This window comes from Choloepus didactylus, chromosome 9 (assembly GCF_015220235.1).
Source record: "Choloepus didactylus isolate mChoDid1 chromosome 9, mChoDid1.pri, whole genome shotgun sequence".
Lineage (NCBI taxonomy): Eukaryota > Metazoa > Chordata > Mammalia > Pilosa > Megalonychidae > Choloepus > Choloepus didactylus.
This window is the reverse complement of record NC_051315.1, coordinates 127,821,947-127,839,096: the sequence shown is the minus strand read 5'-3', so window position 1 is coordinate 127,839,096 and position 17,150 is coordinate 127,821,947.

The window sequence follows — 17,150 nt, the reverse complement described above, 5'->3', positions numbered from 1 at the left end:
TTATTTATCACCAATACACTGGTAGGATGTATTTGCATTTTATTGATCTAATGCAAGGCAAATCCCTATGGTTTTGAGACAGAGCCTAAAAAAGGCAGCATGCACTGCACCTCTCATCTCTAATCCAAGAAACCCAGTGATGGAGGAGTAAGTCACAGAGGATTACGGATGGTAGAAAAACACAGAGCAGGGTCCACAGGGACAGAGGCCAGGCACAAATCATCAAAACCACTAACAGTCCCAGTTAGAAAAAGATCATTGAATGGAGATTTCAACTCTTTGAATCTCACCAGGCTATGCCAACATAAAGTGGATAAATTGACAAAATCTGTGAAATAAATGGAAACCATTACTTTAGTATACATAATCCAAACTGGACCAAATTGTTTGCGGCATTTGGTTGATTTGGCATTGGGAGATGCAAGTCTAGAAATGGAGAATATAAATACTGTTCCTGCCTTGCTCCATTTGTTAAGCTCTATTATGCTTTGAATGGAGAGAAATTAAAATTTAAGGCTATTCTCTTAGAAGGCCCTATCACACAAAATTTAGAAAATGCACATAGGGATTCCAGATTAGGAAAATAATTAGGTGCAGTAAATTAAAAAAGAAAAAAAAAAATAAACAAGAAGGGTAGCTTTGGAAATGCTTCATCATTGTAGACACATCATTTGCTTTTACGAAAGTGGGTGCTTAGGTGAATGGATCTCTTTGATAGTTTGCAGGGGTTTGTGAGCCAATTTAGGTCTGTGCAATGTGCCTGCACAGAAAAGAGTTCCATTTGTGCCCCTTGGAAGCAATTTGTACTATAATAGGGAAGATGGAATTCATTACAACAAAACCAGCCTTATAAATACCCCGTGGTTTACACTTAACGAGGATTACTGCAATAGGTGAGGTGGCCCAGTTTGCGTTGCTGATCCTGACCGGGGCCTGTTGTCACAGCATGATTAACAGCATCCATTTCACTCTGAAAGGGGTCCCAGGTGGCTGATAAAATACTTGGTCTTATTGTTGAGTAAGTGGGAAAGACCACTTGCAAATGGGTGGAATGTAGCTCTGGGTAACTAAATGGGAATAGTTTGTGATATGTTTATGTTCTAAATATAAAATCGTTGCTAACTTCTTAAAGGGCCAATACAGAGTCGCAATTTTTAAGAACTGCCACCTTTAATGCATTTTGACCCAGTTATGATACAATATGTATAATGTATTCATCATATTCCTCAGACTCAAAACAGCACAATTAGAAATGTCTTGGGGACAGGTACATTTTATGTGGGATCACAGTACCCATGGTAAACTGTTTCTAGTTAAAAACCATAGAATTCTCCTGGTCCTTAAAATTTTTAAATAATGAATCCATAGCAACACAGTTAATTTAGTTACAGACAACATTACATCAAGTCTCAAGAAAAAAAAAAAAGCTTTTCTAAGAGGAAAATCAGGAAAAACAAGCATAGAAAAATCAACAATGGACTTCTGTTATGTGTCAGTACCACCACAATTGAAATCTATTTTATTTAAAAACAAATTAAAGCTAATGCTATTTAAACTAGGCCTCTGAACTACAGTTGTTGCATCTAACTTCTATCCTTGTTTCTTCCTGAAAGCTCCTAGTTGATGTTTCCCTGGCTAATATTTTACGTGAGGAAGAATGTACGTCTCCATTGACTTTTCTCTCATGCTTCTTAGCCTATCCAGGAGACATCGAATGCAGGCAGTTTTTAATTTAAAAATTTTTAAGTATTAAATAAAATACTTTATATTTAACTAAAAATTTAATGAGCAAAGCACTTACATGTGTTTACATGGTTCAGAAACCAAGATGGCACACGGTGAAAAGTATCTCTCACCCATATTCCCCATTGGACCAGTTTCAAGCTTGCTCACAAATTGCAAATAGTTTCTCTTATATCCTTTCAGAGACTCTAAGTGCCTGCATCCAAGGACATAGAAATTTAGATTCTTATTTTTTTAATCTCATATTTTTTACCCCAAATTTGTCATATGATGTACACTGTTCTTATTTTTTCACTTAACAATATACTTGGAGATGTTTCCATGTCATATCTAGAGGTTTTCCTCATTCACTTTTTACCGTTGTGTACTATTTCCCAAAATGGATGTATCATTATATAACCAGCCTTCTACTAATGGAAATTAAGGTCATTTCCAATATTTTGCTATTATAAACAAAGCTTCAATGTCTCATTTGATTTCTCCATTGGTAACTCTGTCAGATAAACTCTCCAAATGGAATGGATGGATAAAAGAGAATAATTTATTATTTTGACATGTATTGCCAAATTACTCTCCATTGGAACTGTACAAACTTCTACTCCCACCAGCTCTGTGTGAAAGTGTTTATTTCTTGGGAACCTTGCCATGAGAGCATTATTAAACTTTTGAATTTCAGTGTAGTTTTAATTTGCTTTTCTCTTATTAAGAGTGAGGTTTGGCATATTTTCATTGGATCAACAGCCCTTTGCATTTTCTTTCCCAAGAAGTGTCTATTAAGGTCCTTCATATCAGTTTCCCTTGTTCATGTTTTGTTTTGTTTCTTAAGTTTTTTCTTAACAATTTCTAGCAGCTCTCTACATATAGGGAGATTGGCCCTTTTCCTGTGATATGAGTTGTAAAAATTTGATGGACATTTGAATAAACTACCGCTGCCTTTGATGGTACAGATTGGGAGTTGTTATATAAACCAGTTGAGTTCAATATTGAGTGATGGTCACTGATACTTACAGACAGGGTCTGTTTTAATGCCAAAGCCTATGCTTATTCCTTACTCCATGTTTTCTCTGAAGTTCTCTTGCATTGTTATCGGGCAGAGTAAAGCACAGTACATATTTAAAAGTATTAGAAAATAAGAGGACAGTAAAATGAGATAGAGAAGTATTCAAATCCTTTATTACATCATTTATTGAACCCCTGTTATGTACTAACCATTGTGTGTTTTTTTCAACATGATAAATCTATGGCATTGCAATATGGGGTATGTTTTAAAAGTGGATTTGCAAAGTCCCCTTGGCACATGACTCATCTTCCTCTCCAGCTCTGCATGACAGAGTAGGGGCCTTGGTTTTAGTGACTGGGGAAATGGACCGTGGCTATTAGTTGTATCCATTCCAGAAGATTCTGGGAAAGTGAAGTGGGTCAAGAAGTGCCTCAGTGTGGCATCTGGTGGCTCCTGAAGGAGTTGAGTTGATAGATGTGGGGGCAGATCCTTTTCTCCAAGGGACTAGTCTGAAGAAGGATGCAAGTTCTATTGGTTACATCAGGATAACTGGGAGTATCTGTCAAAAAGACTACAGACCTATGGATTCATAGCATTTGGAGAAGGGATTAGCAAATCTACATTTTTTTAACAGTCTCTCCAGATGCCTGTTGCTGGGTAAACCAATGTTCTAGACCACCATAGTCCCCATATGAGTTCCTAACACTTGCCTGTACCAGAGTAGGCCCCTACTGGATTTCAAGACCTCTAAGAGTGCACTAGCCATTAGCATCTTGTAAGGTAAGACATAACTTCAAAAGCAGTCTTTCTGAGAGGGGTTTGGTTGAAAACTTTTGTTGCTATTCTTTGTATAAAATAATAACTACCATTTTTTCAGCACTCTAAAAAATCATATTTTTCAAAGATGTATTTTCCAAACAGTATCTCCCCTGGTCAAGATGTGGCATCTAATTCTCCTGCCCTTGAATTTGGACTGCCTGATGCCTCACCTGCAACTAATAGGATGTGGCAGAAGTAAGACTGTGTCACCTGTAAGGCTAGCCTTAAAAGGCCTTGCAGCTTCTGCCTGCTCTCTCGGGACACTCGCTCCCTGGGAAGTCAGCCACCACAATGGGAAGTCCAGTTACCCTAAGACTGATGAGTCCAGCCCTACAGCCCATCCCACAGAACCACCAGGTGGATATATGAAGTTGTTTTGCACCCTCCAGACCAGTTCATCACAAGCTGAGTACCACTGAGTGACATTAGTTGACAACTGGAGGAGCAGAAGAATCTCTCAATCAAGCCCTTCCTGAATTCTTGACTAAGAGAATCTGTGCGATACGATAAAATGGTTGCCATTTTAAGATTGTTTGATATGCAGCAACAGATAATTGAAACAGAATTTGGTACCAGAAATGGTAACTTTGATAGCTGTCCTCTCATTTTTTTCTAATACTGTAAAATAGGCTATTCTCAGCAATTTAGCAATGAAGGAAACTGAGATTCAGAGAGTCCAACCAGTGTAAGATCATAGAGTTCAAATGTGGCGGAGTATTTATTTGAATTCGGTCTTGACTTAGTCCAAACGTGTGCTTTCTTTGTTGTGTCAAACTCTCTGCTGAAATAATTAGACAACCATTTCTAGTTCAACCATTTAATGTGATAATGAATAGGGCTCTTCTCATCATTTATATCCTCCAAGTTGTGCATCTTGATAATTAAGAACACTGTAGAGGATCCATTTCCACAGAGTTTTGGCAGAACCTTTTTTACACGATGACTATAACAGACTGCTAAGCACGGTGCTTGGGGCACATATTAGGCAGAAAGGGCACTTGGAAGTTATGGGCATCTGTCAATCAGGAATTGTTCAGACATTCAAAGACAAAGATAGTGTGAGAAAGAGCTTGTGAGGACTGTCGGTGCATTGAAGGTGAGGAAAACCTCAGAGGGAATGAGAATTGAGAATTACTGTACCACCTGGCCAACTTGTGTCCATATGACCCTGCTGTGTCAGAGAAAAGATGGCTGTATTAGTCAGGGTTCTCTAGGGAAATAGAACCAATAGGAGATATCTGTAAATATGAAATTTTATAAAAATGTGTCATGCAACTGTGGGAATGTATGAATCCAAATTCCATAGGGCAGGGTGCACGAGTCTGAATTCCGTAGGGTATGCCACAAGCTGGCAACTCTGATGAAGGTCCTTGATGAACGCCCCAGGAGAGGCTGGCTGGCCTAAGAAGAAGTGAAAGTTCTCTCTCCTCTCCCTTAAAAGTCTTCAATTGGTTGGATTAAATCCAACTGATGGATTCTCTCATTGAGAAGACACTCCCATGGTTGATTGTAGATGTCATCAGCCACAGATGCAATCAATTGACTGATGATTTAATAAACCAGCCAGCTATGAAATGTCCTTGCGGTAATGGTTAGGCCAGTGCTTGCTTGACCAGACACCTGGGCACCATCACCTGGCCAAGTTGACACGTGAACCTAAGCATCACAATGGCCATGCTGTAGTCTCCAAAGAGTGATGCTGAGGTACTCCAAGAAACATCCAAGGGGAGTGTCTGTTCCTGAAGGCACCCTGGGGCTTGGCTCCTAAACGTTCAAAAGAAGGTTGATAGAAGTGGGGTCTGATGTGTCCTAGGTGTTCTCGTGGGGATGCTGTTGAGTGTCATGACTTTCAGTGGTTGGAGCGGATAATGAAAGAGTGGGTTTGGGCATGTAGTGTGTTTTTCGTTTAGAGTTCAGGCAAACCGAGGCAAAAGGGAGATTGGCCGAACTGTGATGGATGGTTGCTTTGTCTTGAGATTGGCAGGTTAGCTGGGCAAAGTTGGATAGTTGTCCTTACTGGCACTGCAGGTCCTAAGGGATAATGTGAAGACAGCGCATGTCTTCCAGTTTCCCCGCATTTCAGGTGTGCCAATGGCATGAGGATATGGCTTCTGGAGGAAGCCATTCAGTGAGCTCCAGTTATGTGGTAAGCACTGTGCTGCTAGCCATCCTGTCAACCTCACCTCCACACCTGAGGTAGGAGTTGTGGTCAGCAGAATAATGGCCCCCAAGGAGGTCCACGACCGAACCCTGGAAACTGTGACCATGTTATATAATGCAGGAAGGGGGAATTAACGTTGCTAATCAGCTGACCTCAAGAGTGAGAGCTCATCCTGGATTCTCTGGGTAGGCCCAGTGTCATCACAAGGGCCCTTAAAAGTGGAAGCAGGCAGCAGAAGAAGAGTCGGGGGTCAAAGTAGTGTGATGAGACAAAGACTCAATTGACCATTGCTGGCTTTGAAGGTGGAGGAAAGGGACACAAGCCCAGGAAGGCAGGTGACCTCTGAAGCCAGAAAAGGCAAGAAAATCAAACCCCCCACCCACTCAGAGCCTGCAGAAGGAGCGCTGTCCAATCAACATCTTGGTTTTAGCTCAGTGAGCCCCATTTCAGACTTCTGACCCTTCATAACTGTAAGATAAGTTTGTGTTGTTTTAAGCCACCAAATTTTTGGTAATTGTTACAGAAGCAATCAGAAGTGGATGTGGGTTTTATTATTATCCATACTTCACAGATTTTGAAACCAAGACTGAGAGAAACCAAGTAACTTGCCCAAATCAGTAGCATCCACAGCCAAATGGTGGAGCTGAAATTTAGTTTGGGATCTGTGTTATTCCAGGGTCTGTGTGTGTGTGACTTTCAGATGCTGGTTCTCCATCAGGAACTAACAGTATTTTCTTATCTTTGGAATTATATCTGGCAAAGCCTCGGCATGCTCATGTCAACGGGTGTGTGAGGATGGCCTCAGCTGCTTGGGACGTGTCCTAACAGGGACATTGTGACATTGCCCCTAGACTAGTCAGGAATAACTCAATATAAATGCAAGATCTGAATTTTTGGTGGGAAGGGTAAAATGATAATAGAATTAAAATGCAATATTTTATGACACTGTGAGATCTGCGTCTCAACTCAACCTGGCTTCTTGTTCTGGGAAGCGTTGAAAAAAATCTCAAACTTTGGAATATTGAAAAACTGCTGAACCAGTGGTCATTAATATTTATGAGTGTCACAGCATGTGGGGTGCTGACACATTGGCTTTTAAAAATGCCTTGAGGCGCGTGACAGTCCAGGTTTTCTGTGGCTCTGCTCTCCATCACTCATTATAAACTAATGGATGTCCTGACTTTAACTTCTCAGTCAATCCATATGCTCAGCCATCTTTAATACTTTCCCAAGGGCTTTCCTGTCTTATCACTGAATTTTTTCAATTGCCAGCTGAGGGAAGGGTCCCATTGGCATCTCTTGTCCCCTCCCTTTTGACAAACTGACCATACTTGTGTTTTTTGTTTTTTTTTTCCCAGTTGTTTTCTTTTTATTTCTTTTCATTGATTCCTGAACTTAGAATGTTAACAGCATTTTTAAAAAATTCAGTTTTATTGAGATATATTCATGTACCATACGGTCATCCACGGTGTACAGTGAACTGTTCACAGTATCCTCATATAGTTGTGCATTCATCACCCCAATCTATTTTTGAACATTTTCCTTACACCAGAAAGAATCAGAATAAGAATAAAAAATAAAAGTAAAAAAGACAACTCAAATCATCCCCCCCATCACGCCCTATTTTTCATTTAGTTTTTGTCCCCGTTTTTCTACTCATCCATCCACACACTAGATAAAGGGAGTGTGATCCACAAGGCTTTCATAATCACACTGTCACCCCTTGTAAGCTACACTGTTAAACACTAGTCTTCAAGACTCAAGGCTACTGGGTTGGAGTTTGGTAGTTTCAGGTATTTACTTCTAGCTATTCCAGTATATTAAAACCTAAAAAGTGATATCTATATAGTGTGTAAGAATGTCCACCAGAGTGACCTCTCAACTCCATTTGAAATCTCTCAGTCACTGAAACTTTATTTCATTTCATTTCACATCCCCCTTTTGGTAAAGAAGATATTCTCAATCCCACGATGCTGGGTCCAGATTCATCCCTGGGAGTCACATCCTGCATTGCCAGGGACATTTACGCCCCTGGGAGTCAGGTCCCATGTAGGGGGGAGGGCAGTGAGTTCACCTGCCCAGGTGGCTTAGTTGGAGAGAGAGAGAGGGCCACATCTGAGCAACCAAGAGGCACTCGGAGAGACTATTAGGCACAATTACAGGCAGGTTTAGCCGCTCCTTTGCAGTAACAAGCTTCATAGGGGCCAGCCCCAAGACAGAGGGCTCAGCACATCTAGCTGTCAGTCCCCAGTGTTTGTGAGATTATCAGCAGCAATCCAGGTGAGGAAGCCCAACACCTCTGCATCCTCCCCCAGCTCCTCAGGGCAGCCCCGAATATATATTTTTATTCTCTGCCCAAATTACTTTGGGATGTGTTGCTATTTCACTCTAACCTATATAGACCTGCCATAGCTCACTTCCTATTCAAAGTTCCATATAACTGTGGTGTTTGAACAGACTGACTGTAGAAGTTATATTGTTTAGAAAATATAGATCCTACACCAGATAAACATCTCTTCCCTTGGTCTCACATGGAAGTTGAAGTTTTAACACAGTCAGTTTCAGCCTTTACCCTTTGGCCCGATTTGCCCTAGTCATACTCATGTCTTGAACTGTATTACTTGTAGCCTTAGGTGTTCCCTAAGTTGGGATGAGTTGGGTTGAGATGATCATGGACCCCTCACTCCATCTTCTCTTCAGTCAGAGTAACCCCACATTTATCTGTATCTTTAGTATGAGCTTCCAGGTGAGGTTTTATTTCAGAAAAGTGATCACTGCTACAGAAAGCTTCAGAACTAATGATGTGAAGGTTAGGATGGTGAAACTCTCTGCGAAACGTGTTCATCCAGTAAGTATTGACATCACTATATGCAATGGGGTTAACTGTGTCCCTAAAAAGCTATGTGGAAGTCTTAATCCCCAGTACCTGTGAGTTTAACCTTATTTGGAAATAGGGTCTTTGCAGATGTCATCAGGTTAAGATGGGTCATAGTGGATTGGAGTGGGTCCAAATCCAGTATCTCTAAAGAAGAGACCTACACCCGGAAGGAAGATGGCCCTGTGAAGACGGAGGTTGCAGTGACACTGCTATAAGCCAAGGGATGCCAAGGATGGCTGGGAACAGTGAGAAGCTGGAAGTGGCAAAGAAAGTCTCTTCCCGAGAGCCCTTGGGGACACCTTGTTTTTTGGCTCCTGAACTGTGAGAAAATACATTCCTGATGTTTTAAGCCACCTGGTTGTGGTACTTTGTTATGGCAATCACTGGAAACTAACAGGTGCCTCTGCAGGTGCTGGAGAAAAAGCATAAATAAAAGAGAGAAAAATCCCTGCCCTCAAGGAGCTTACAATTTTTGTAAAGTGAAGCGTGACACCCCAAATTATCATTTTGGGATCATCTGGATGTGCGTGATTTTTTGGGTCCCCAAGACTTGAAGTTAAAATGTGTGTAAATTTGACACTTAGAGCATGCATTTTCTTGCCTCTACCCTTCATTAGATGACCCTAACCCCCCTATCTCCAATCGTTCTGGGATTTTCCAGGCAATGTCCTGCTTGTCCTTAAGAACAACCTTTGGTCAGCCATGCAGGGCTCTGACCCATCTTCTGGGCACCCAGCTGCTTCCCCGGCCATCACTGCTCTGCTGGTCTCCTCTGACCCCTGTGGCCCCTTCTCAGGGGCACAGCTGTGGGCTTCTCTGGGAGACATGGGGAAGACATCCCTCTCTTCTTTCGCCTTGGGCTGTCCAGTAGCATTCTCTGGTGCCCCCAGGGTCTAACAGAGTTTGGGATAAATACACTTCTCTTGTCTGGGCCCCGAGTCCTCTCTCCCTGGGATTTCAGCCAGATTCCATGGAGCTGGATCAAGGTCATCTGTGCTGGACTCCAAGTCTGTCTTCCTCTGATGACTGAGGCTTCACTTCTGCCTGACCTTGTCTGCCTGGTTTTCTTCCTTTGGGAAGATTCTCTCCCAAGACTCATCAAAACCTTCTCAGAACAGGCTTCTGTGGGGCCCCCCCACCCCCACATCGCCAGAAAAGCCCAGACTGGCCTCCATGACAGTGATGAATTTAGCTTTTCTTCAAGCTGCACCCCATCTTCACATGCATCTTCCGTCCTTAAAGTAATCGGGAATTCCTCTGTTCCTAAGACTGGCTGTGAGGGGGCCCAATTCCTCTGCTCTTACTTGCCTTGATGCTCCTAAATGACCACCTACTGCATTTATGAGATGGGCATCCCCCAGGAACCATGGGCACCCAGAGGCTTAAGAAATCTTATAGCATGTGTGCCTCTATATTATAGACTATGATGAGAAAAAGTCTTGCCTTCCACTCTTAGATGGAACTGAGATAATTTCTATGTTGCAGTAAGGAGACAAATTCCTAGCCCAACTGGTCCAGTCTCTGCCAGGTCTTACTGAATTTTGTCCACAGTATAGTGGACAAAAGTAATTCAATATTTGCCTGAGTCTCTTAAAGATCAGTGTATTTGATCTAGTCTTGATCCAGACAGTATTTCCTAAAAATCCTCTGCATGCACCACTGCAGTTCTTTCAACCTGAGGATGCACCAGCCTCCCACCCTCCAGCTGCAGGCTCCCCCTTCCCCAGCTTGTCCTCGGACCTCAGCTGACATCCTTTGTTCCTGGTCCTTTCCTCCCCTCTGGAATTGGAGAGATGAGGGAAGATGGATGATTCAGAATACTCACATAGTGATAGATTTTGTCCTGGGCGCATTCGTATTTTTATTCCTGAGCCTGGATCCATTGTCCCTCTATTGCCCTGCACTCAGCCTTCTCTGGGAAGATGTGTTCTCCTGCCGTTTGGGGATGAACTGGTCTCTCATGGCTGAGGCATGGCCCCCTGGGTCCTTGCCTTCCTTCTTTAGGGGCAGAGGCAGAACTGGGAGGAGCAGGCAGATGGTGTTGGCACATGTGTCATCTTTGGCCCATGAGGGGTCTTAAAAATTTTTATTACATCTAAAACAGTACATTTCACATAGAAACCCTGATTTCTGGCTTGTCTTGAGAAGTTGGACAATTTGGGCAACTCTGCACCCCAGGGAGCAGTCAGCTGGGCTGTTTCCTGTAGCCGGAAGCATCTCCGGTTCACACAGCTCTACTTGGCCCCTTCTCCCCTCTTCCTGCCTGGTCCTTAGAGGCGGTTGCGTTTTCACCCCCCCCCCCCCCAGGGCTTTTATTGTCGCAGCTTTGGAATAGCTTGAGTTATTTATGGATCTTCAATTTATTTCCTCTAGACCACACACACTTTGACCCAAGTAAGAACTCTGCCCAGATATTTTTTTAAAAAAAGAGGGAAAGGACTCTACTTATTCAGTGGTGGTGAAAAGGAAAGGGTGAAAGTCACCAACTGCCTCCCTCACCTTGGATCAAGGCAGGGTGAGATCTTCCTGGTGGTGCACCCTTCCTAGCCTGTCCTCAGGGTGAATGTGGCTGGCGATGGAGTGAGGGCGATGGCCCCTCTTGGACCAGGACTGGCTGGTCTGGGCACCATTTTCTGTTGCTTGACTTGAGTCATGTGGCTCAAGTTGAGTCTCAAACACCACTGGAACATGCAGCAACCCCAAGCCCCACTGCCCCCAAACACTGAAGCCTTCTTCCAGTGATTTTTCCAGTCCTCAACCATTGTCCCCTCCCCTGGGACTGACACATTATAGTCAAGCTAAGCACTCATGGGGGTGGTGTCCTTCAAAGACCCTGTTGAAAGTAGACGCTTAATTACTTGTAGCTCCATGGCTCTCTCTTATTTAGGGAGATCAGTTTTGCACAGTAGAAATCAAAATGCTTCTCTGGTTAGGTGGCGCCAAACAGGCTAAAATTATCTTATTAATTGGTCATTTTAAAACAACACGTAGTCTTATCTAAGCCAGGGACACATCAATATGTTTTTTATTTTAAGTTTTTATTCTGAAATAATTATACATTCACAGGATGTTGCAAAAATAGTACAGAGAGGTACCCTTTCCCTAGTTTCCCCTAATGGTAACATCTTACATTTTTGTAATAGAATATCAGAGCCCAAAATTGATATTGGTACAATGGACATATTATAATTGGATTTCATCAGTCTTGCCTGTGTTCGTGTGTGTGTGTGTGTGTGTGTGTTTCTATGCAATTTATCACTTACGTAGAGTGTGTAACACCACCACAATCAAGATAATGTTCCATTACCACAAAGATTTGTTCTGCTCCTTTCTAGTCATACCTACCCTTGCCCCTTACCACCCTGTACAATCACTTGTCTATCCTCCATCTCTAGAATTTTGTCATTTGAGAATACATATAAATAGAACTGTACAATATGTAACCTTTGGAGAAATTGGCTTTTTTTACTTGGCATAATGTCCTTGAAATCTATCCAAGTTGTGGTATGTAACAATAGTTTTCTCGTTTTTATTGCTGAGTCATATTCCGCGGTATGGATGTACCACAGTTTGCTTAACCATTCACCCGTGGAAGGACACCTGGGTCATTTCCAGTTTTGAGTTATATCAAATAAAGCTGCTTTGAACATTCATGTGTATAATTTTGTGTGGACATCCCTATATAACTCTTTTTGCTTCTGTTTTACAGGGGAGAAAAAAAAAGCTTTATGGGGAAAGTCCCATAAAAAACTGGCACTGGATTTACCTCTTGCAACCCAGGCCTCTGACTGTACCCTCAGTTGGAGTCATTCCCTCAAAAGACTTTTATTGAGCACTTAATAGGTGAGATACTATGCACATGATTGCAGCAGATACTGCTTCATGAAATTTATGTTCTAAACACATAAACTAACAAATAAATAACATCAGATTATTCTGGAGAACATAAAATGGTAATAAGGTAGAGTACAGGGGTAGGGGCTATGTTAAAAAGGTTGAAGAATCACAAACAGAATGTCCAGAAAGCCCACGCAACTATACTTCTCAAATGGTATTTACACCCTGTGACATGAGGCAGAGCTGTGCTTCTCCAGTTTTGATGTGCAAATGAATTGCTCAAGCACCCAGTTAAAGTGCAGATTCCAATGCAGTCGTCTACGTGAGGCTGAGCCTCTGCATTTGCTCCAAGTTCCCCGGTGCTGCAAAGGCTGCCTGTGGGGACCCACGCTTGGAGCAGCAGGTATCCTTAGAAGGTATGAGATGAAGCCTCGGGAAACACGTGCTTGTTAATTGAACTTGATGGTAAGTAACTTAAGCCATTATTTCATATTAAACAAACATATACAATATGGAATTGAATGCAAAGTTCCCATGAGTTTTAAATATAAATCAAGAGACCTACTTTAGTCCAATTCTTTTGGGCCCTACCTCCAGCCCCTGAAACATAAGTCCATGCTCTTTTGTCTTTAGAATACTTTTGTGGAAATTTTTGAGAGGTACTGGCTCTGAGTGTTTGCTCACACACTTACTCGGGAATCCTGACCTGTGTAAGTGGCCACGTGACTCTGCAGGGTTCCGTCTCCTGTGATCTCGGCCCCTTCGGTGGAGTCTCCCACTGATCCAGCATGACGGCCGCCCAGCGCGCCTCGGGAGGCAGCTCGCTCTGGGATTCCGCTTTGGCATCCGAGGCACATTTACTGAATCTCTTCTCTGGGGCAAATCTCTGTGCTCTGAGGACTGAAGTTAGACTCTAATGAGAGATTTGACCTCTATAGCCCTTCCGTTTACTAAGGAACTCTCAGATTCCCAATAAGATTTCAAGAATAAATTGTTTTAATTTGATATTGACTTCTTGCCCAAGAGTTCGCCATAGACTCAGTATTAATTCACCCCACATCAGCATCTCTTCTTTCATATCTTTCCTTTGAGAGTTTACTTGGGAGGTGCCCTGGTGCTTGGGAAGGCTGTCACCATCCATTCTGTATGCAGATGAGTTGGCCTGAGGCACTGGAACCTGACTGCCTGTATCCTTGCCTTCTTCTGCATTTGCCGGGTGCATGGGGGCAGGAGTGGGGGGAAAGGGGCTTGGGAGGGTGGTGGTGAAAGGCTTATCATTTTCCTGAAATGGCCATGAGGAAAGGCGGTTCTCAGTCGTCTTGCTTCCTTGCTATTGATAGGCTTTTCTAAATCCTTCCTTGCCTTCCAGCAAAGAGAAATGTTGGAAATTAGATCAGTAGTGGGGAGGCTGGCTTTGCAGTAGAAAATCCTTGGCAGTAGAAAACCCAACAGGGACCTGGTAGCTGGGAGCAAAGGACTCAGAAAGAGACAATGGCCTGCCCTTGGAGGTTGGGTGGTTCTGTTCAGCCTCCAGCTGGCAGATGGGGAGAAGATGCTTGATGAATCCCTCCTTCCTCTTTCCCACCCACAGCACTCTGCAGGCCCTGGGTGTGCTTAGAGGAAGGGCCGTTTTGCACGAGGGTCTGGAGGCTCAGAAGGTTGGTGATCGCTAGAAGCTGAGCTTCCCTTCTACCTGAGCCTGCACCTAAACCACGTTTCCCAGGCTCCTCACAGGTGGTGGGAGCCACGTAACTGAGAGGTGGCGGATGGAGGATGGAATGTAGGCAGACCCCCCACTTTCAGGCCTGGCCCACAGACTCTCCCCTGCAGGATTCCCTCCAACCCCCCTTCTCACTCCCTGGTGATTCTGGAGGCCAAGAGGAACAAGACAGGTCTCGGAAGGAAGGCGTGGAACAGAGCCCCTGCCCCCGTGCCCACCCCCACTGGAGTGACCCAGCTGGAAATCAGCCTTTGCTGTGTTAAGCTGATGAGGTCGCGGTGCTGCCCGGTATACCAGCTAACCTTCCCTGACTGACGCGGCGCTGCGTGGTCTGACTCTGAAGGGTAAAAGATGGGGGGCTTCTGGGCTGGCAAGTAGAACTGGGATGAGAATCCCATCTCCACGTGGGCTCCGATTTCCCCATAAATGTCACTGCCCATCGTGGTAGCATAACTCAACATTTGACAGGGGTCTGAGATGTGTTTTTCATAGTTCCTTCTGGATGCTTCCCTGTTCTCCACAATGTAAATTGTAATTTAAGACAATTAAGAATCCCTAGCCAAATATAACATTAATCCATGATCAGTGCAGAAAACGCAGGCCATGCATACAATTATAAAGAAGAAAAAAATAAAAACCATCCATTGCCTCCTTATTTAGAGATAATCACTGGCAAAAATACATTTTGATGTACTTTCTTCAGCCCTTGCATATATATGTGTGTGCGTGTACGGGTGTATGAGTATGTATACACACATGTGTTTGTGAATATCTCATTATATTTTCTCTTGTCATTAAAAAGCTTGTAAGGATAATTTTGCTGGGTGGATAACATTCATATTAATGACTATGTTTTAATTTATTTAAGCCTTTCCCTGTTGCTCGGCATCTAGGTTGCTTTTACTCTACTATAAGCAAACTATGCTGAATATCTCTATATAGAGATCTTTATTTGAATCTCTGCTGGAGTCCCAGGATACAGTTTCAGGCTAAATTCTTTTTTTTTTTAAATTAATTTCTTTTTTTTTAAGCGGTTTTATTCATACACCATACAATCCATCCAAAGTGAACAATCGGTAAATCAGAGTTGTGCATTCATCACCACAATAAATTTGAGAACATTTTTATTGCTCCAAAAAGAACAATCCCATACCTCTTCTAACCCGTATTATTGACACTTAGCATTGGTGTGTTACCTTTGTTACAATTAATGAAAAAATATTTCAGCATACTGTTAACTATAGTCCATAGTTTGCATTAGTTGTGTTTTCCCCATATACTACCCTATTGTTAACACCTTGTAATAGAGATGTACATTTCTTCTAGTTTTTGGAAGGACATTCTTATATTTGTACAATTAACCACGGCCATCGTTCACCACAGGGTTCACTGTGTTATACAGTCCCATGTTTTATCCTCCAGCTTTCCTAATAGTGACATACATGACTCTAAATTTCCTCCTTCAACCGCAATCACACCCATAATTCAGCACTGTTAACTACACTTGCAGTAATCTGCTACCATCACCTCTGTAGGATAGATTCTTAGGAGTGGGATTATTTGTTGATCAAGTTTGATAGCTTACATCTTTTTGTACTTATGGCTACTCAACTTCCTGGAAGTTTTCTGAATTGACATTCCTACTCTCTGTGCATGAGGGGACCTATCTTATTTCTTCATAACTGAGTATACTTTTTTAAAAATTCAATTTTATGGAGATATATTCACATACCACACAATCATCCACAGTGTACAACCACTGTTCACAGCACCATCATATAGTTGTGCATTCATCACCACAACCAATGTTTGAACATTTTCATTACTCCAAAAAAATAAATAAAAAGAATAAAAGTAAAAGTAAGAAAGAGCACCTAAAACACCCCACCCCCCCATCCCATCCTATTCTGGGTTGCAGTTCAACGGTTTCAGGTATTTCCTTCTAGCTATTCCAATACACTAATAACTATAAAGGGATAGCTATATAATGACCTCTTGACTCTATTTGAAATCTCTCAAGCACTGAAACTTTGCTTTGTTTCCTTTCGCTTCCCCTGTTTGGTCAGGAAGGCTTTCTCAATCCCACAATGTTGGGTCCAGGCTCATCCCCAGGAGTCATGTCCCACGTTGCCAGGGAGATTTATACCCCTGGGAATCAGGTCCCACGTAGGGGGTGTATTAGTTATGGTTCTCTAGGGAAACAGAATCAATGAGAAGTATCTATGACTATAAAATTTATAAAAGTGACTCACGCAACTGTGGGTATGCATGAGTCCAAATTCTGTAGGGAGTTAGCAAACTGGCAACTCCAAGGAAGATGTCCGATGAACTCCTCAGGAAACGAAACGGCAACTTCGACGAACTCCTCAGGAAACGCTTCGCTGGGCAGCTGAAGAAGTGAAGTCCTCTAACTGTCTCGCTTATAAGTCTTCAACTGATTAATTGGATTAAATCCAGCCAATGGCATTCTCTCATTGTGGAAGACACACCCTTTGGTGAGTCATCAGTCACAGCTGCAGTCAATTGACTGATGATTTAATAAACCAGCCTGTTGGTTTATTAACCAGCCTCAAACATCCTCACAGCAATTGTTAGGCCAGTGCTTCCTTGACCAGACAGCTGGGTGCTATGACCTGGCCAAGATGACACATGAACCTAACCATCACAGGGGGTAACTGAGTATACTTTTGCTTAATTTGTTTTCTTATATCACCTTATCGAAGGGATGCAGTAAGAGTTGAAAGCTGAGTGTGAACAACTGGTTCTTAATTTTTTGAGGGGTGATGGTCATTGATTCATTAAGATCCCAGAGAAAGAAATGGTCCCTAAACTTCATTTAATTCTTCTCCCCCTTCCCAGCCCCCAAAGTGCACATACTCAGTGTTTAGAATGGGTAAATGGGGTGGGAGGTGATGGGAAGTGTGAGATCAAAGAGGAGGCAGGAGAGGGATGCTGGATGCTGGGGGTGAGAGGGCAGTGAGGGTGGGGGAGA